Source organism: Mesoplodon bidens (genome assembly GCF_964165515.1).
Source record: "Mesoplodon bidens genome assembly, chromosome: 4".
Taxonomy (NCBI): Eukaryota; Metazoa; Chordata; class Mammalia; order Artiodactyla; family Ziphiidae; genus Mesoplodon; species Mesoplodon bidens.
The window spans coordinates 161502518-161524061 of record NC_138160.1 but is presented as its reverse complement, the minus strand read 5'-3'; positions in this window follow the sequence as shown (position 1 = coordinate 161524061).

Below are 21544 nucleotides of genomic sequence, written 5' to 3'. Positions count from 1 at the left end.
GGTGTGGACACTGGCGAGTGACTGGGGTCCTGGCACAAGGCCTGCTGGATGACTTGTGCGTGGAAGCTGGAGGTCTTCTAGTTGGAGAGCCCTCCTCAGACGCCCATACCGAGGGCTCAAGCCATATCAAGCTGCCCCCGCAGACTCTGGGGGGCTCTCTTTCCCTGGAGTAAGAGAGGAGGTGGTAAATAGCGATGATGATGGTGATGATGATGACATTCATTGTAGGTTTACTACGTGCCAGGCACTGTGTTAGGACTTGACCTGCCTTATTGCATTTAATCCTCCAAATAATCCAGTGCAGTCAATACTATCTCCACTGTATAGGTGAGAAAACTGTAACTTAGAGAGAGATTCTGTAACTTGATCAAGGACACACAGCCAGGATTCAAATGCAGATCCATTGATGCCATGGCTAAAACTCTTCTCTGCTGCACCTGGCACTGGGGAGCCCTGGACTCACCATGAGAGAGCAAAACCAGGAAAACCGAGATGAGAAAAAGCGGGCCTCCTTAAAAACCCCTCAGATTGTTTCCTGGGGAACTCCGTTCCACAGAGACCCAGACTTCCCCTGGCGGTAGATGCAGATGCAGTGCTGGCTGAGGAGGTAAAGGGAAGGGATACAGTCTCAGACCATAAAAAAAAAAAAAAAACCTTAGAAAACTTGGAACAAGCTGACCTCTTGCTGCACAGAATGGAAACCTGAGGCTGGAAGAGGAAGGGACCCCACAAATGTCTCCAGTGAGATGGAGTCAGAGGCAGAGTTGGAATGTGGGTCCCTGAAGGCTGGACCAGGATTCTTTGTCACCCTAGATCCCACTGCCACCAAATTTGCCCAGACACCCCTCTCCATGAATCATCTCCGCGCCCGCTCTTTGAGCCCCACTCCTTTCCCACGACGGGTCTGCCGGGTGTGCAATCTGGACAAGGCACCCGGTGTGAAGGGGCCCAAACAGAGACCAGCCTAGCCCCCTGGGAGGGAGGTGGCGATTTAGAACCCAGGTCCACAACACAAAGTCCCCACTCTCCTTCAGCCCAGAATGTAATGGGCACAGCAGTAAAAGGATTGTCTGCAGGGCTCTGACAACTCTTGTCGGTGGCTGCGATGTTCTGGGTAGCAACGCTAGGAGCTCACGGGCGGTGGGGGGGGGGGAGTGCACACTGCTGGGAGGGGGACCCGGGTCAAGAAGGGGGTCTCCCCGGTCAGCTTCTGCAGGCCGCTTCTTGCCCTCTTTTGGTCCTCTTCCTCTGAGAAGAAATGGGATCTGAAGAGAGAGAGGGAAGGGAGAAAGGGAAGGAGAGAGGGAAGGATGGATGAAAGAGGACTGGTTGTCCACAAGCCTTCAATTCTGTGGATGGCCTTTGGGCTTATTAGCCTCCTACAGTGTGGCTCTACCTTAAAGACACATCCTCCAACACCAATAAAGTGTCTGAGAAGAGGGCCTCCTGTGTTTTGGGAGCCCAGGAAGGCTGCGTGGAGGAGGTGAGACGGGACCTGAAGGACGGTGGAAATGAACTAATGCAAAGAATTTTCAAATAAAAGGAAACTAAGAGAATTAATCACCTGCAGACCTAAACTAAAGGAAATTGCTCAGTCTGAAGGGAAATGGTAGTACATGGAAGCTCAAATCTTTCAAAAGGAATGAGGAACATCAGAAATGTTAAAATTCTGGGTAAATATTATTAAAGTCTTTTTTTCTTCCTAATTTTTTTAAAAAAGGCTGCTTGAAAAAAAAACTGTAACATTGTCTTGTAGAGTATTCTATAATGTATGTAGGTGTATATAGATTTTCAAATGGCAACTTTGCTATAAGGGATAAAGTTTTGTGGTAAATGGATCTATATGACTGCAAGATTTTTTTCTGCATATTTTGTAAAGTGGTACAAACTTAACTCTAAATAGACTGCTAAGAAAAGCTGAGGAAGTCATTATAATCTCTAGAGCAAATAATGCAAAATCATGCAAAGAAGTGGAACTAAAAAGCCAATAGATAAGCTGAAATGGAACCTTTAAAATATTCAAATAATTCTTTAAAAGACAGAAACAAGGAATAGAGAAACTGCAAAACAACTAAAAAACTTAAGAGAAACAAAGAGAAGAGAAATGATAAAATAGTGGCTCTAAATCCAACCACATCATTAACTACATTAATTGTTAATGAACTGAACACTACAGTTAAATAGCAGAGATTTTGAGGGTGAGTAAAAGAGGACAACTCAACTATATGCTACCTATAGGAGACAAGCTTTAAACAGAGAGGAGGCAGGTGGGTTAAAAGCCGATGGATGGGGCTTCCCTGGTGGCGCAGTGGTTGAGAGTCCGCCTGCTGATGCAGGGGACACGGGTTCATGCCCCGGTCCGGGAAGACCCCACAAGCCGTGGAGTGGCTGAGCCCCGTGAGCCATGGCCGCTGAGCCTGCGCATCCGGAGCCTGTGCTCCGCAGCGGGAGAGGCCACAACAGTGAGAGGCCCGCGTACCGCAAAAAAAAAAAAAAAAAAAAAAAGTCTATGGATGCAAATAGTAAGCCCAAGAAGCAGGAGCTGGCCCTATTAACATTAGATAAAATAGACCTGAAGACCAGGAATATTATCAGAGCAAAATGGGGACTTTTAAAGCAATGAAACAGTCAAATCATTAGGTAGACAAATATTCATAAATGGAAGGACTTTAAATACGTGAAGCGAAATTGACAGAATGAAAGGGAGAAGTAAACAACTCCACAATCTTGGTTGGAGGTTTTAACACTTCTCTCTCAGTAACTGATGGAATAAATAGTCAAAACAATCAGTAAAGACATAGAGGATCTGAACAACACTAGCAACCCCCTTGACTAAATTGATATTTCCAGAACATTACATCCAACAATGTAGTATACATATTATTTTCTAGGGCCTATGATATGTTTGCCATATTCTGGGCTATAAAACAAGCCTCACAAAATTCAAAAGGATTTTAAAACACTGTGCTATGTGAAAGACGCCAGACACAAAGAGTAAATACTTATATAAATATTTATATAAAATTCTAGAAGAGTCAATCTGTAGTGACAGAAAGCAGATCAATACAGGTATAACTCAGATACTGTGGGTTTGATTCCAGACCACCCCAATAAAGCAAATATAGCAATAATTTTTTGGTCCCATGAATTTTTTGATTTCCCAGTACATGTAAGAGTTATGTTAACATTACACTATAGTCTATTAAGGATGAAATAGCATTATGTCTAAAAAAAACAATGTTTACACCTTAATTTTAAAATATATTATTGCTGTAAAATGCTAACCATTATCTGAGCCTTCAGTAAGTCATCATCTTTTTGCTGGTGGAGGGTTTGAAATACTGTGAGAATTACAATATGACATGCAACACAGAGGCATTCATTGATCAAATGCAGCTGGAAAAATGGTACCGACAGACTTGCTTGATGCAGGGTTACCCCAAACCTTCAGTGTATAAAAATGTCTGCAAAGTGCAATAAAATGAATTACAATAAAGCAAGGGTGGCCTGTAATTGTCTAGGGCTGTGGTGCAGGCAGAGGTGAAGATTAATTGGGAAGGAACCCCAGGGAACTTTCTGGGATGATGGAAACATTCTGTACCTTGATTATTGTGGTGATTACATGTATGCATCTATTTGTCAAAACTCATGGATCTGTACACTTAAAATAGGAACATTTTACTGCAGGTAAATTATACCTCAATGAAGTTGATTGAAATTAAAAGAGACTTTTGGAATGTATACCAGGAAGTTACAAAGCTGGTTAGAACCTTAGCAGAGGCTGGTTCCAGAACACTAAATTAATTATTTGCCAATACTTAAAGCCTGTGAGATTTCAGGCAACTATGAAGACTTAGGCTTCTCTGAAAAGCAGGAAGCTCTGGCAATACTGAGCCAAGATTCGCCCACCTGCCATCTCCCCCACCAAACCATGGCTGGGGCAGGGGAGCAGTTACTCCCTTTAGATGGAGCACTGCCTTTCCAGCAGCCACCCTGCCTGCTTCACTCATTTAAGTGATCCGTCTAGCCCTGGTTGCCTTGGAGTTTGTGACCCATTGGCTGAAACGATAGTAGTGATTATCACTTCGTGTCTAGTTTAGCCCCTATAGCTTCTATGTGGATCTCTCAGCATCTGACTTACCCTATCAGGCATAGATATATAGTTTCATTGTTATATTCAAGCACTTTGTGTATATTATCGTGTTAAATCCTTACAGCGACCCTATCAAGCAGGTCCTGTCATCACCCACAGTATGTAGCTGAGGAAGCCAGGACACAGAGACTTTAAATACATGCCCAGGTTTACACAAGCAGTAAGTGATGGAGCCAGAATCCAAACCCAGAGCTGTCTGATGTCAGGGATTGTGCACGTCCGAGAAAGCCCAGCTGGGCAACTCCAGGAAGCAGGCTTCACGTGGAATTCCATGGTGCTGTGTGGGCTCCAGGGGGCCCCACTGACACAGGACACAATGCAAATGGTGCCTTCTTGGCTCTTGTAAAACTGAAGGGTGGGGTAGCCAATGGAAGGGGGGAACTCCCTCTAGCTTTGGGAATGTAATTCAGTCAACAAGATTTTCTTTAGCACCTACTATGTACCAGGTGCTGATCTAGGTGTTGGTCTAGGAGACACAACGGTGAGCAAAGTCCCTACCCTAACAGAGCTTACCTTCTAATGGGAGAAATGGCCAACAAAACATAAGCAGGTTATATAATTTTATTAACATTTAATACCATGCCAGTCAATGATCAATTGCTGTGAAGTGAACTGCAGCAGAGACAGGGCTCAGCAGTGACTGGGGACACTATTTAAGATCGGAAGGGGTGAGAAGGCTCTCTGAAGAGGTGATATTTGAGCAGAGACTTGCAGATGTGAAGCAGCCCTGCCAAGATCTGTAAGAAGGCCACTCCAGCAGGACAATGAGAACAGCCAAGTGCAAAGGCCCTGGAATGGGAATGAGCTCTTGGCACGTTAGATGTTAAGGACGAGACACTAGTAGGACCTCACAGGCTTTGGCAACAGTGTGGGTCTCATTACATCTATAGGGGAGAACATGGGGGCAAGAATTTGCATGGAGGGAGAGATGGAAGAGAGGAAGTTCAGGGCACTCTGAAGGGTGATCGAAGGGCTTAGCGCCCACCCCAGGGACAGCCCGCAGCCCTCCTGAACATGTCTGTCAAAGTGTGCCCAGCAGTTCTTCTAATTGTGATTGTTTTTTCCAAAATACAGGTGTGGAGAGCCTGGTTTCCAGCAGGATGGCAATGACACCTGGTCTGGTTTCAGTACCTCTTTCTTATGGAAAATTCCATCTCCATCTCAATCACCAAAGGCTCTGACGCATTCCACCTGAGCCTCTGGCTGCAAAGAGGGAAACAATGTCCCTGAGTGACAAAGTGGACAAACTCCAGTGAACAACCACTCACCAGCTAGGTGACCTGGGGTGAGTGACTTCTCCTCTCTGAGCCTCAGTCCCCTCCTCTGTAAAATGGGGCTACCCATGCATCATTTCCAGAGTGGCTCATGGTAATTAATCAAGATCGGGTTTTTGAGAACACTTTTGTGCAGGACCAGTTCATTTATTTACTAATTTATTTTCTGTCTCCCCAACCAGGATGTAGATGCCTTGAGAGTAGGGTCTTGTCTGCTGGTTCATCTCAGCGACACCAGGGCAGAGCACAGAGCCTGGCACACAGCTAGTGCACAATAATATTTGCTCAATTAATGAATAGTATAGGCTTATTAATTACCTGCAGATATAATGTTCATGTGGCTTCAGATCCTTTAGTTTCTGAATATTACACAACAGGATTTTCTCTTTCGGGTCCAAATGAGCACTGCATGATTTGTATTGTGTTAAGGTTAGTAGTGATGGTTATTTCCATGTAAATGTCTCTCTGAGTGAGCAGATATGCCTGTGAGTCTGTTAACACATCCTAACTACCGTTGGATTTTCTACCTAATCTGTTGATTTGGGTAGAATATATGACATAACCAGTGTCTACCCCAACTTCTACCATACAGAAAAGGAATTTAAATTAATATCTATATTTAATGCATTTGTTCATTCATTCTTTTTTCAGTAAATATTTATTCAGAAACTTCCATTGAACTGTGGGACTCAGCACGGAAGTACATCACTCATAGACCCCGCCCTCGAGGAACTTACATTCTAGCAGGAGACAGGCATAAAGCAACTCATTATACAAATAAGTAACTGCAATTGAAGTTAGAGCTAAGAAGGCCAAGTCCAGGTGCTATGAGTGTGTCTATCAGGATTCCTGGCTTGGACCAGGGTGTCAGGGAAGGCTTCTTTGAGGAGGTGAGGTTTGTGCTGAGCCTGAGAGGTGAGAAGTGAGGGGAGAGAGCGCTGAGCCAGCCAGAGGGATCAGCAGGCACGAGGGCCTGTCCTGGGAGAGGTCTTACACTTCTGAGGATCAGAAGGGAGACGGATAGGTGACAATGTTGGAGGTTTGGCAGGGGGCAGGTCAGGCAGGGCTCTGTGGACCCGGGAAAGGATTTGGATTCAGTCTACAAACAAGCAACACCACCAAAGTGGTTTAAATCCGGTAGAGACATGAACACATTTTCTTTCTTTCTTTCTTTTTGTAAATTCTATTGAAGTATAGTTGATTTGCAATGTTGTGTTAATTTCTTCTGTACAGCAAAGTGAATGTATATATACATATATCTGAAATCACTTCAGCTGATGTTTCCATGAGACTTTGTACATTTCGGTGTATTCAAAGCTGGAAACTCATGTTTGATGACCTTGTAATCTTGCAAGGTCAATAGTGCAGTTCAAACTCTCTCATGTTACAGTGGAGGAAACTGAGGCACAAGGACGTGGGAGGGCTTGATAAAAGCTGCTTGACAAGCAGGGCAAGGTCTTTGGAGCAACATCAATCTATCAACGAATAAATGGAGTGTGGGACGGAGTGTAAGGAATTGGATATTAGAAATGGTCCTGTGTTCTCTGGCTCTGGCTCTCCCTGATAATATTAAAAATGGTGAATCGGCAGTGAGGCGATCTGAATATGTGTGAGCAGAAAGTCAGCTGATGGCCAACCTCAGAGCCCATGGCCACACCTGTCCTCCCTCCAGTACTGAGATCTTAGCACTAACCCCCACTGGGGAAGGTGCATCCTAAACCTGGTCCAAGCTTATCAACGGTCTGCTCCTTCTCCAGGGTCCCTTATTTCTTAACAAAGCCACACTTCCTTAGCTTCAAAATTAATAAGATAAAAATGATGATAACCAGTGTCTATTAAGACTACTGTGCTTGTCTGCTCAGCACCTATTCCCCACCTCCTCCTTCTGGTAACAGCACCCTGATTTTTAACTTGGGCAACAGCTCTGTGGTGAGCAAACTACCCAGAGCTAGCCAGTAAGGCTCAGCACTGATCTCCACTTAAGCCTGACCTGTAATAGGCGTTCAGTAAATGATTTCTAAGTTTAATAAAATTTATTACTTAACGACTGCGACGGTCAAGACTCTTTTGGCTGCAAGTGACAGAAACGCCCACCCAAGAGAGTTTTATTGGCTCACGTGACAAAAAGTTCTATGATAGGGCTGACTGCTCTCCCACCACCACCAGCAGGTGCAAATGTGTAGCGACATGAAAGAGCGTGACCAGAGCCTTGAGATCAAGGAGGAGAGGGGACATGGACGTCATGGACTCAGGGCAGCAGTTGGGCATCTTACGTGCAGCCACAGAAACTCACTCTGGATAACAATAGTGGAAAAGGACACGGGGGAAGGATCTTGAGTGGCTCATGGATCAAAGATCAGGCTGGGGAACCAGGTGCAGGAGAACGATGAGGCCAAGGAAGACCAGGTGCAGGAATGACAGTGCAGGTCAGCCCCCGGCCCCCGTGGTGAGAACCACAGTGCCGGAGCCTCACCACTCCTCCAGCAGTACTTCTTACCTGGGCCGCTCCTCAAGGTTGAAAGCCCAAGGGCAACATGCAAATGGCCCAGCTGAGGTCCTGTAGCTCCACTCTGCCTGAGTAGGGAGAGGTGGCATCTGGGCTCTGCCTTCTTCCAAGACTAACACAAAATTCTTCCCTCATAAAAAGGGGCTTGGATGCCAATCTGGAGAAAGCACAACATTTGAAGAGGTGAGCTGAGGAAGAACCTCATGGGAACTCACATTCTGATGCTTTGGGGGCCAGCTGATCACATGTCCCTACTAAAGACATCCAATTTCAGTTTTAGAAATGACTCTTTTGGGCAGACTGTGTCAGATTCAGCTATGAGCCACCAATATGGAAGGAAACTTAACCTTTATCTTTTGGGTGATGGGGAGCCATAGGAAGATTTAAGCCAGAGGCGGGGGGAGGGGGGGACGTGGAAACAGAGAGAGATGGTAGGGCCAGCGAATCAGGCCATGGCTGTGGGGTTCGGATGGAGGGGATGGACTTGAGACCTTCTTAAGAGAAAAAGGCAGCAGGATCTGGCGACTGAAGCTACAAGGGACGTGTTGGGAGAGGGAGAAGTAAGATCAAGAACTCACCAAATTACTGGCGTAGGGGATCGAACATCATCAAACGCCTCCTCTCAAGTGCTTCATTTTTGTTAGCAAGGAAAGGATATTGTAAAGGCCAAATTGCACAACCGAAGAGGAAATCCAAAGGCAGACGGAGAGAATAATAGAAAGGCTTCTGCATTGACAGTGTGATTCATTATTATTCTTTAAGTTGAGAAGGAAAAAAATAATGGATCCTGGATGAAGAAATTGGGCTTGGCTGAGCCTGGGGCTATGGGAGGTACGTCTGCTCCAGAATTCCTTGGGGGCGTGTAGCTGATGGGTGAGAAGGGAGGAGGGGAGGAATGGGACTGCAAATGCTTAAAGAGACATTTTGTCCAGGACTGGAGCCGGGAAAATCAAGGGGACTGGGTTTTATTGCTTGGAAGGGAGGAGGACATTGGCAACACTCAGCACTGTCCCTGTAGATGTGCCTTCTTGCCAACTTACTTGGTTTTGAATAAATCTTCAGGCTAGCCTGGAGGGAACCCAACCTGAGCCCCGTCTTTTGCAGATGAGGAAACGCAGACCACGAAAGCTGGGGCAGCTAAAGAAGGTCACACGCTTAGGAAGTGGTGGAGCACAAGCTAAATCTGGCTCAAGATTCCTGACTGCCAGTAGAATCCAGGGCCCCTGAGCCACCCCGGTCCCGGGAGTAGCGATTTATGTCACATAGAATCTCCCACTGATTTAGCCACTTGCACAGTGTTTGATAAATATTCATAGAAGGGAATTTATTTTCCATTGGTTTGCTATCAGTTGACCTATCAAGCAACCAGGATGAATTGAGGTTCTCCTATGGGGATTCCGAGCAGAGGAGAGGAAAATCAATGAGGCCTTGATGAGTCAGAGAGTCTTCCCTAAGAGTAGGAAAGGAAGGACTGGATATGCCAGGAGAAGAGAAGAGAGTCATCCAGGAGGCCAGGACAAGGGATACGTTTTAACAGATCTTCCCATTAATTTTTTTTTTTTTTTTTTTTTGCGGTACGCGGGCCTCTCACTGTCGTGGCCTTTCCCATTGCGGAGCACAGGCTCTGGACGCTCGGGCTCAGCGGCCATGGCTCACGGGCCCAGCTGCTCCGCGGCATGTGGGATCTTCCCGGACCGGGGCACGAACCCGTGTCCCCTGCATTGGCAGGCGGACTCTCAATCACTGCACCACCAGGGAAGCCCTTCCCATTAATTTTTAATGCCCCCCTTAAGGGTGGTGAGAACCCAAATTTGACTATGGTCTGTAAAGGATTCCTAGGCTCTATATGGATGTAAGACAACCTAAGACATGGAATTGGGAGACCAAAATAATGAAATTTCTGGCACAGTCCAATGGTCTAGGTCAGAGTTCAGCAAACTTTTTATGTTAAGCTCTACAAGCCAAGTGACAAAACCTAGGATACTATGAAGGTACAAGAGAGAAAAATTCTCTGAACTTTTTATTAATGAAAAAATACAATAAAAATAAAATAACTGAGTGCAATGTTTTGGAATACAGTTCTACTAATGAGAAGATGGGATTCTCTGGGAGGGATAGCATTTCATTTAGCTGAGATTCAAAGTGGGTGTCACCTATCCTCAAAATCAATTGCAAATGTTCATCTGTTAGTGCTGATCTGTAGTGAATTTTATATGCTTCCTATTTGACAGTGTCTTTTACACAGAGAGGTGACACTCGTGGCATCCCTGTGATTGGCAGTACACCAAGCAACAGGGCTAAGGTCTGAGAGACCAGCAACTACTCAGCTCTGCGTAGCACAAAAGGCTCCGTGGATGGGAGGTAAAACAATGAGCGGGTCTTGTTCCAATAAGACTTTATTTATGGACACTAAAATTTAACTTTCTTATAATTTTCACATGTCACAAAATAATCTTCTTTTGATTTTTTTTCAACTGTTTAGGAATACAATAACCTTTCTTAGCTCAAGGGTGCCCTACAAAAACAAGTGGTAGGCCAGATTTAGCTCACGAGTCGCAGCCTAGCATGACAAGTTAAGCTATTCATAATCAGAATGGCCAAGGGACATCTCTGATGTTATCCCCGATATCTGACTGGCAAGAAAGAAGTATATGGGAGAAACTAGAAATAAGGAGTTATGGAAGCTTCTGGAGCCTTGGGAAGATACCAGCCTCAGTTCTGGAATGAGGATCCCTGACTTGGTGGGTTTGGTGGGGCCCACCAGTGTTCTCCTGGCCCAAGACTCCTTTAATTCTGGAAGTCTGATCATGGATTCTACTTGTCTATGTGGCCATTCTGGGCCCCCAAAGTCTTAATACTTAACACAAGGGTTTCTTAAGGACGGAGCGGAGCTGCCTGAAAAGGATAACCTCCCAGACAGCTGAGGCCAAGGCGGATGGCCGGGCTGGGGCACGGAGAGCAGCAGGTAGTGCTGGGGCTTGGAAATGGCCCTTATCTCTAGCTGCTCAGGGGGAGCGTGGCAACTGTTTACGGGTAAACTCAGAGCCTAACCTCAGCTGGAGGCAAGGTAATGGGGCAAGACAGGGTTGGAGAGCACCCAGGCCAGGCCGCCAAGGTTTAACCCTTTCTAGGCGGCAGTGGGTGAAGGTATAACACTGCCCCAAATGAAGGACCAGCCCTAACTCGCCACCCTGTTTTCAGCTGGTTCCTACAGGAGTGGGGAGAGCCCTGCCATGGTCCAGCCGAGGTCAAGTTGCTTCTGCAGATTTTAGTAACTGAAATGGCTGAGAAAAGCACTGAGTCATTTACTCCTGCAGCAAATAACCACGACACCTGCTGTATGCTGGGCATTCTTGGGGCTATACTGTGAACAAAATCAGCATCATCCAGCTATGTTCAAGCTCAGGGGTTCTTTAATGACCCCTTGGACCCATCTCCAGGCCAAGGCAGAATACATGATTATCCCCATTTTACAAAAGAAATAACTGACACACACAGGGTCACCCAGGATATAAGGGTAGAGGGTAGACGATAACTCAGTTCTCCTTCATTGGAGCATAAAGTTTCCACTTTGTTAAAACACAAGACGGTTTTTCCAAACCCTCCACTATTCGTGTATCTATTCACTCAGTAGATTTGTCTGACATGCTTAGTGATTGTGACCCTACCCCAGACTCAGCGTGGAGTGCCTGGGACGTAAAAACAAAGGAGCTTGTTCCCTTTCCTCAAAGAGTCTGTGGTCTACGGGGACCACAGGGGTCATGGGCTCCACAGCCACCCCAGGCACAGTGAAGGAGCGCGTGGAGGGGCCCTCAGTGAGGAGGCTGAGACATAGGATGGCTTGGAGACAGACCTTCCATTTGCTGTGTCACCTTCATCAAGCCACTCTCCTCTCTGAGCCTCAGTTTCCTCATCACTTAAGTGGGCATAGCAATAATACCTACCTCAGTGGGCTGGTGTGAGGGCTGAATAAGGTGATATGGTGTCTGACACAGTCAGCACTCAATGAATGATGATCATTTAAAGGTCCAGGAAAGGAAACCCAGAAGGACAGGTAAAAGGGTCCAGAATTCAGTAGGACAACCGATTTTGTGTGTCTGTCACAATGTTTTGTTTTTAAACAGTTTTGCGTAGTTATTAAGTGTATGTACTGAGCACAAATCAACACCTTGAAGCAACCCCTTGAAGCAGGTAGGGTTGTTTTCTTCCCATTTTGCAGATGAGGAAATTGAGGACCAGTGATAGAAAGTTCTCCAAGATCACACGGCAAGAAAGAATAAAAGGCTGTGTCCCCCAACGCTTGTCCCCGCACTGGGCCGCCCCACTGTTAAATGGAGGAGGGAGTTTGGCTGTCATTTTGCTGTGGACAGGACAGGAAAACTAAGGTTTAAATGGTCGCATGAAGGGCACAAAGGTGACGGGGAGGTGCTGACAGGAAGGACTCTGAGGCCCAGAAAGGGGGACTCCAGCAAAAGCAGAACCGCACCCAGGATGACCTCCTCCGCAACATCAGGCCTATCTTCTCTGCATGATGCTCTGTGGTCCTACCGAGAGGAGGCATGAGGAGGTGGAAAAAGATGACCAGCTGTGGGACGCCTTCACTTCCCCAAGTTCCCAAAAGGTTTTCCACCTTCACGATGATCTCATCCAGCCAATGACAATGAAGCTACCGATGCCGCTGTTGCTCCCCACACCTCCCTGTTCCTCCCTTCAGACAAAGGAGAGAAATCCTGATGGATTTCTGTACCATTTAGTGCTGAGTCACCATGATAGAAATATCTGGTATCAGCTCACACAGAGGAAGCCCCCAACCAGAAGATCTGGTTGATCTAAGTCAACGTTGGCTGATACTTAGCATGCGCCTGCCACTCCGTCCTCCCTCGCCCATGCAGACATCAGAAATCGATCATGGCATTCCTTCCACTGAGCTCTGAGAAGGCCAGTGTATTCATTGCCTAGTGCTGCCTTAACAAATTGCCACACGCTGGGTGGCTTAAAATGGCAGAAATTTATTCTCTCAGAGTTCTGGAGGCCAGAAATCCAAAACTAAGGTGTCAACAGGGCATACTCCCTCTGAAAGTTCTAGGAGAGAATCTTTGCTTGCCCCTTCCAGTTTCTAGCATGTCCAGGCTTCCCTTGGCTTGTGGCTGCATCACTCCAATCTCTGTCTCAGTCTTCTCGTGGCTTTCTCCCCTTCTGTGTGTCTGTGCTTCCGCTCTTCTCCTTCCTATAAGGATACTTGTCAATGATTTTAGGACCCACTGGGTAATCCAGGGTAAACTCATTGCAAGACTCTCAACTTAATTACATCAGCAAATGCAATTTTCCAAATTTTCTAATCCTTATTTTCTAATAAACTCTCATTCACGTGCTCCAGGGGTTAAGTTGTAGAACTTTTGGGGTGGAGGGAGGGAGCCACCATTCAAACCACTACAGTCACAGAATCTTTCCCAGTATAGTGTTCAAATGAATTGACCCACACAAGGTGATGTTGGCCCGTGAAATGAAATCGTTTTACAATCTCTGGTCTAAGTCAAACCTGGTGATTTGATCGAACTATAAATGTTTGTGGAGTGCCATTTATGTAAGAGCCTCAATGCTCTCAGCTGTGCAAGGGGCCATGGTGAAATCTAAGAGAGATACATATCAAAAAACACGTGGCTGGCACAGGATGGGCCTTTAGTAAATGTTCATTGGCCTATCCAGGCACCTTGCTGCATCCCATAAAATATAGTCTCTGCCCTGAGGGAAAAACCCTGGTAGGAACTAAACCTCAGGAGATCCTAAAGGGATGAAGTTTCCCATGAAGTTTCCTTTCCTCCCGCTGCAATCACATTTAACAGCGGTCTTCCCCAGTCCTTACTTTGATTCAACAAATATATTTTAGCTGCTACTCTGGGTCAGCTCTGTGCCAGGTTCGGGAATAAAATGTCTGACGAGCCCTCATGGGACAGAGCCCACTGAAGGGGACAGGCTGGGAGGTGGGCTCTGAAAGACTACTGGGGCTCTACTTTAGACAGGAGGTCAGGGAAGCCTCTCTGAGGAAGAAAGAGGAAAGACAACAGGGTTTAGCCAAGCCATGAACTGAGGAACGATAGACCGAGAACTTGGTGGAGCCGAGGCTGCACCTGTGCTGGTCACCTCTGTACCCCCAGGAGCCCAATAAGGAGGTGTGAAATCACATTTAATAGAAAGGGGATTGTCTAACCCATTTTACAGATGGGAACAGCAAGGCAGAACACCTAAGCTTGCACTGAGGGTATGGATTTCTGTGGATGAGGAAGGCCTGGCACACGCTGACAGCCAGCTTGCAGAGGTGGCCCCTGCTGTCCTACCTGCCCCACCCCCCCGGTATCCCTCAGCTAGGCTCCTCCCCATTGGCTCAGTCTCTCTGAAGGAGCTCCATGCCAAGCCAGGGTGAAGGGAAGAGCGGGAGGAGGACAGGGAGGCCTCATTTCAACCTGGTACAAAGTGAATTCTTTATGGAAAGAACCAGATGAGCAGGTGGCCTGGGATGCTGAAAAGCTGGAAGAAACATGCCCAATTCCCAGCAAGAACGCCAAAGAATCATTCTATTGGGAAATCTCTCCCCTGCTGTACACTGGCCCTACCAGACAGACCCTTTCCCTGGGGCGATTTCTCCCCATCAGCCCTCACTCTGTTCCCTACCTTGATGACTCTTACACATCACTCAGGCTCAGCTCCCCCACTGGGTTAGGCTCTCTTAATACCCTGTGATTACCTCTCCTACACTGCCTTCAAGATGCACTGTCTTGTCATTTTCCTGGTGAAACTCCCCTGGCCAGATGGTGACCTTGTTGAGATCAGGGATTCTAGCCCTCTGTTGTATGAACCCAGCACCTGAATCGGGCTTACAAAGATACCCAACATAAGTTTGATGAATAGGCATGTGAAGAAAAAAAAAAAAAGAATCAATCAACTAATCAATCAATCAAAATTTATTTGTAAACAGGTTACATGTAAATATCAAAACCACAATTCAGTCCCAGGCCCGCTTCCTCCTGAACCACACAACCCGTAAGCACCTCTGTCCTGCAGGGATGTGTGGGCTGCCGGAGTGTCCAGTAGGTCCAGAGGGAGAGGAGGAGAGTAGGGGGTGAAGAGAGATGCACATGACACAGGGATGGGTTCTGGGTGGAAATGCACTCGTTCTTTCATATTTATTGAGCACCTCCTGTGTGCCGGGCACTGTGTTAATGCAGTGGACCCTGATGTAAGACATGGCCTCTGCCCTCAAGGACTTCACAGTCAGACTGGACAGGTACACTGACGGGTGCTGGGAGGGGTGAGGGGGAGTTTTGATGCAGAAGACAAGCCCAGACCAAGGTCAGCTTTGGGTAGAAACTATCCCACAGCTCAGGGGCGTGACCTACCCTAGATCCCCCAGAGGCTTCTGGGTGCCAATCATAGTGTGCAGGTGACGTCTCCCTGCCCAAGACTACAGCACCAACTCCTGCCCGAGTTTCCAGCCTCCCAAGTCTGCAGATTGCAGACTTGCCATGTGAGGCAAGTCCTCAAAATAAAACTTTCTCTACCTCTCTTTGGATATGTATAAATCTTAGGATATATGTATATTATATATACATTATACATATAGATCCAATTAGTTCTATCTCTCTGGAGAACCCTGACTGATACTGATTTTGGTATCCATATCCACACTGCCCCAGAGATCTTTCTAGAACACAAGCTGCGTGGTGTCCCACTCCTGCTTAAACCTGCCTTTAATTCCCCAAGCTCTGGGATAAAATCCAGGCCTTCCCAGGTGACTTCTAAGGGTGGAAACCTGGTTGATTTTCAGCCTCCGTTTTCCCAGTTCCCAGGAACTTCCTCTCCCCTCCCCTCCTGGTACCCTAGTCTTCAGCCAGCTGAGCAGTGGGGAGATACTGTGAGGACAAGAGCCCAGGGAAAGGCTCTCAGAGGCAGACCTCTCTCTCTACACCCCTACCATTCCTCTACCCACCACCAAGCAGGCCTTCTAGAACTTTCTAGGACACAGCCGCAATGAGGGTCTGGGCCTGGACCCTCTGGATCCAGTCTGAGGTCACAAGTGTACAGAGCTCAGGAGAAGGCAGAGGGAGCCCTGTTTCTGCCATTCCCTCCCCGTGGGCAGAGTTGGAGCCAAGTTTGGCAGAGCTCCTTGGCTTGGCTTCCTTGACTCCTGCAGGTGGAAGGCCCCTGAGCAACTGTGGTTCCTTCTGGATGTCTTGACCAACCCAGAACCCCAGCCTCAGTCCCAGTACCGGATGGGCACCCACTGGTGGTGATTGTGAAAAAATAAAACACAGGGATATCACACAGGGCTCAGGCTGGGGCCCGTATAAACCCCACACCCTGGTGCCAGGGAACGTGGCCTTTGGTGACTGCCAGAGGAAACCCCTGTCCCACTGAAGCCCAGCCTCTCACCATGGCTTAGGGGTTGCTGACTTCCCCCAGGGATGTGGATGGCGCCCCAGAGCTCATCCCCAGGTGGGGGTGTTTGGGTAGCAGACTGCTTGAGCACACAGGATTGGCTATGAAAGTCCCTGCAGCATGAGACACACCTCCCAAGAAAAGCCTTTCCCTTTGGAATCTCCTGGCCACGAGCACTCTTGCTGGCGTGGTAGCAAGAGGTACATGAGAGGTGAGAATCCATGCATTCAATCAGTCAGTCCTGATCCCCTGCTATGCCCAGGTACCGTGGACCTCAAAATAAAACACAGCACCTTCCTCAAGTAGACTTCCGAGACAGACGCTGTTGCTCTAGGGCCTCTATCCACAGCACCGTGAAGCTCGCAGGAGACCATCTGCCGCAGTTTTCAGAGCTCCCCAGTGCCTCTGGGGACTCACCACGTACCACATCTGTGATGTCTCCAATTCGCCTTACACACCGCCCAGACGATCTTTCTCTAGCACTGTTTTCTGGATTAAATCAAACTCCTTCAGTGCCCACTAAGGCTGGTCTCTGGACGCCTCTCCCTCCTCCTCACTCGCACCTCCCACCCAGCTCCTCATTTTCCCCTGGGCTTCAGCCAAGCAGGGCTCTGGGCAGACACTTGAACAAGCACACTTGCTTCATACCATGGGGCCTTTGGACTCACAGTGTCCTGCCTGGAATGCCCTTTCCCTGCCTTGCCCACCTGGCAGTTGGAAGTTATCCCCTTGTGAAGTCTTCTCTGATGTCTCAGTCACAAAACCAGTACCCCTAGATGGTAGGTCTCTGTCCATAAAAGCAACTTCCAATTCCTCACCATGTTTGGCTGGTTGGTGAGGCCTTGTAACTGAGCAGGACCCTATGGGGCCTTCCCCGGACAGACATCTCCCCTATATCCTCTGCTGTAGCTCTTCTCTGAAGTACTTAGATAACAGTATCTGATGCACACTTCCTGAGTTGATTTACAGATGCTAAAACCAACACTAAATGGAAGAAATTAGCTACTTGATGATCATGAGCCCCCAGACCTACTGGTGCCTATGGATTGATAACGTCAGCCACCCTGTTACCTCACCATCAACCAATCAGAGAATTGTGCATAAACTGATCACCTACCCTATGAGCACCCTCCCTCACCTGGCTTCTAAAAGTACTTTGCTGCAACCCTTCGGAGAGTTTGGGGTTTTGAGCACAAGCCACACGTTCCCCTTGCTTGGCCCTGCAATAAGCCTTTCTCTGCTCCAAACTCTGACATTTCATTTTGTTTGGCCTCACTGTGTATTGGGCATTTGGTAACAGCCTGGCAAGTCTTGGCCAATGCCCACCCCTCCCCATCACCAACATCTCACCAGTTACCCTGGTCCTTTTTTTTTTTTAGAAGGTTTTTTTGTTGTTCTTCTTTTTAAATTTTTTTAGAAGGTTTTTTTTGTTTTTTGTTTTAATTTTTGGGCTGTGCCACGTGGCTTGCGGGATCTTAGTTCCCCGACCAGGGATCAAACGCGTGCCCCCTGCAGTGGAAGCATGGAGTCTTAACCACTGGACCACCAGGGAAGTCCCACCCTGGTCTTCTTAAATGCCAGCTCTTTGTTATCTCATGGACTCCACATTTTCTGTTTTCTCTGCCTGTAACGTTTTACCCCAGGAGCCACAAACTTTAATTTTTCAGGTTCCAGCTTCCAGACCCGCAAAAGAGAGATTCTCCCCCACCTCCCTATTGAAATGGAGTCTCTTCCTCTTTCTTCTTTATCTTCGCACACTGCTTGGTTTTCTCATAATACAAACACAATTGCAATAATTTTGTGGACTTTTTCCTTTGTCGACCCAGTTATCGCCTTCCTGTCCGCTGGACTTTCGATTTCATGAACGGAGGAGGTCTTGCTGATGATCCTCACCATTGTATACGCAGCCTTCAAAAAATCGTGCTTAATAAATATTCATTGAAGTACTAGTGGTTATGTGAGTGTACACATATGAAGGACTTCACCTAATATGTGTGCATCTTACCATACGTAAATTACACTTTAATAAAATATATACAAAGTGTACTGAATACTTATAAATGCATTAAAAATGATAAGTGAGAATGCACGAATTTGCCTATGTATCTTATTAATTTTATTTGCATCACTGGTGTTTAACACAGAGCCTGGCCCAATATTTCCTCCATTCCCGTGACGTAAAGTGGCCAAATTCAGAGCACATTACATTAATGTGATCTCCCTTTATACTTCCTCTTGGAAAGTCATCATTAAACCAGAGATGCATCTTAAAATAGATGATTTGTCTTAGAACACTGAACATAGAAAACTCAGTTTGTTGAAGTCACTCACTAAATGTTGAACAAATTTGACTTGAAACGCAATGGGATAAACTCTTAAGGGAGTTGAAAAAGAGGTTCATAGGGTACGCCTCTTACCTTATTCACCTGTGTAAGAGAAACAGACCCGTGAAAAGGCTGCAGAGAGTGTACTAGTTAAGGCCTTGGGATTGGATCACCTGCCAATGAATCTGGGCTCCACTGCTTGCCAGCTGTGTGACCTTAAGCATAGTGCTTAACCACTCTGAACCTTGTTTCCCTCATGAAACAGGAAGTGTGATCCCTATGCCACAGAGCCCTGGTAAGGATTCAATGAGATGATGACTGGGAAGCTTGTAGCTCAGTGCCTGGCAGACAGCAAGCCCTTGATAAATAGTGGCAATTATTAGCAGTGTTGTGCTCCAGCCCAGGCCCTACCCTGGTCCTCTGAGCCCACAATCAGTCCCCTGTGAGCGCCACATAATTGTGCGTGTTTGCAGGGAGGGCCCAGAGCACAGGGGAGGAAGAGAAGGTACCTGCCCCCAGGGGGACTCTCATCCTAGAATTCTCTTCCTTCCCAGCCCAGCGAAAGTTGTTTCCTCCACTCTGTAGAACTTCACTCCTCTGGGATCCCAGCTCTGGGCCCCAGGGGTTCTGGGAACAGAGAGGCACAGTCAACAACCTTTTCAGTTGTGCCAACATCTCTTGTACCTTCAAGTCCCTGGACTTCAGAAACCAGGGGAGGATATCAGACTCAAAACTGGAGCCAGCCCACGTGGCAGCCTCAGCTCTCATGAACACCCTCTGTGCATCCCTGTCTGAGCATCGCCGACTCCCTGGAATCCCAAACCAGCCAAGGCCATTCACACTAGTGAGCCTTTGCACACGCTGTCCACAACACCTGACGCTCCCAGTGCATTCCACCAATGGCCCTTGGCTCTGAAGTGGGATTTTATCATTTCCCTTATTTTACAGGTGAACCAGCTGAGTCCCAGAGAGGTTTGGTCACCTGACGCAGGTGACCCAGGGGCTCCTAACTCCCAAGGGCTGCAGGTGACCCCCCTCCCCACATCTTCCACCAAAATAGTAATCAAGTGTCCCCAGAGAGTCCCATGTGCCAGGCTTCACGTTCACCATCTCACTCTGAGGTCAGTTTTATTCTCTCCAGCTTACAGGTAAGGAAGTCCAAGTTTAGTCACTTGCCTGGGAGCACGTGGTGTCAGGTGGCAGAGATGCCCTGCAACCCTAGCCCCTCAGGATCCAACTGACTTGCTAAACTGATTCCTGGGGTGATACCGTGGACTGGCATCCTGAATTGGAGACATGCTCTTTTGGGGTAAAAATATCAAAGAATTAGGACCTCAGGAGGAGCCCCGAGGAAGGTGGACTTCCCTGACCACCCTGGCCAAGTACACTTTCCTCCCTGTCAACACTTCCATTGTCGTTTATAGGGTGTAGTAAGATTCCCAGGGCCCAGGAGACATGGAAGGACTGGGAGTTCTCAGCCTCCTCCAGAGCTCCTCCCATCTCGCCCACCCAGCGGACACTCAAAGCCAAGACCTCCTGTCCCAGTTTTCAGCCCCAGTGACGCCAGACAACTTGGCCACTTTGCCATCCAAGCTCAGTTCCTTAGAGCATCAGCTCTGGAAACGGCTGCCTACATTCAAATCCCAGCAACACCACTTGCCAGCTGTGACCCCCTGGGCAAGGGACTTAATCTCTCTGTACCTCAACACCGTCACCTGTAAAATGGAAATAACAATAGTATCATGGTTGTGATAATACACGAGACAGTAAACCCTCAAAAAATGTTAGTTTGGATGTGGAGGTGTGTTTTGTTTTGTCTCTCCTGAAATGAAGCCAAACACTCATAAGGATTCTTGCTTTCTTCGGGCGGCAGGAGCTGCAGCCAGGCGGCTGGAAGCGGGGATATGGAAACAGGCCCAGGGCCAAGTGGGGACAGCGAATCCCATCCAAGTGTCCCGGCCCAGCAGGGGAGGGCCAGCCCGAGATGGGGAGGCTGCCCGCGCAGACCTCTGTGCCAGGCCAGTGAGTGAGCCAGACACCTATTTTCATTATCAGGCCCACATTCCTGGGATTCCTGGGTGAACCAGGCACTTATTACAAGAGACTCAAAGCGCCAAAGGAAAATACTCATTTGAGGCCCAGACATGGATTTTTCATTTTCATAATTGGCCGTTGGGTCTGCACGTCCCGGGGCGGCAGGCGGAAGCGAGCTGCTGGACAAAGTGTCTCTGTGGGAGCCCAGTCGCCCGTGGGGGAGGGCGGGGCCGGCACCGCCCACAAGGCCCTCCAGAGGTCATGGCATCCATCCCCCTGCCTCTCAGCCTGACTCATCAGCACCCGGGCCAGAGGGACAGGTATCTACTCTGCTTTGCAGAGGGGGCCAGGAGGCTTGTGAGATTCCCTCCAGATGCTCACACACTAGCCGTCTGTCTAACTCAGCGTCTCAACTAGAAGGTGATTTGTGCTCCCAGGGGAGACGTTTTTGTCTGGAGACATTTTTGGTTGTCACAACTGGAGGAGGAGGAAGAACGGATGCTCCTGGCCAAGGATGCTGCCCGGCATCCCACAAGGCACAGGACAGCCCTGTTCCAACAACAAAGAACGACCCAGCAGCCCTGATGACAAGTGTCAATCCATTGCGCTGCAGCTCTTGTCCACTTTTTCCCAATTAGAGTTCACGGAGGTGTAACAAGGGGAGAAGGGGAAGTCACCCAGGTGCGTCTTTTAGGAAGGAGAGACAGGTGTAGGGTGGGGAATAAAGACCAATATACATGGTTGCCTACCCAATGGGTGCAAGGTGGAGATAGACTACAGGGGATTTGGAATCCAGCGGACCTGGATCGGCGCACAGCCT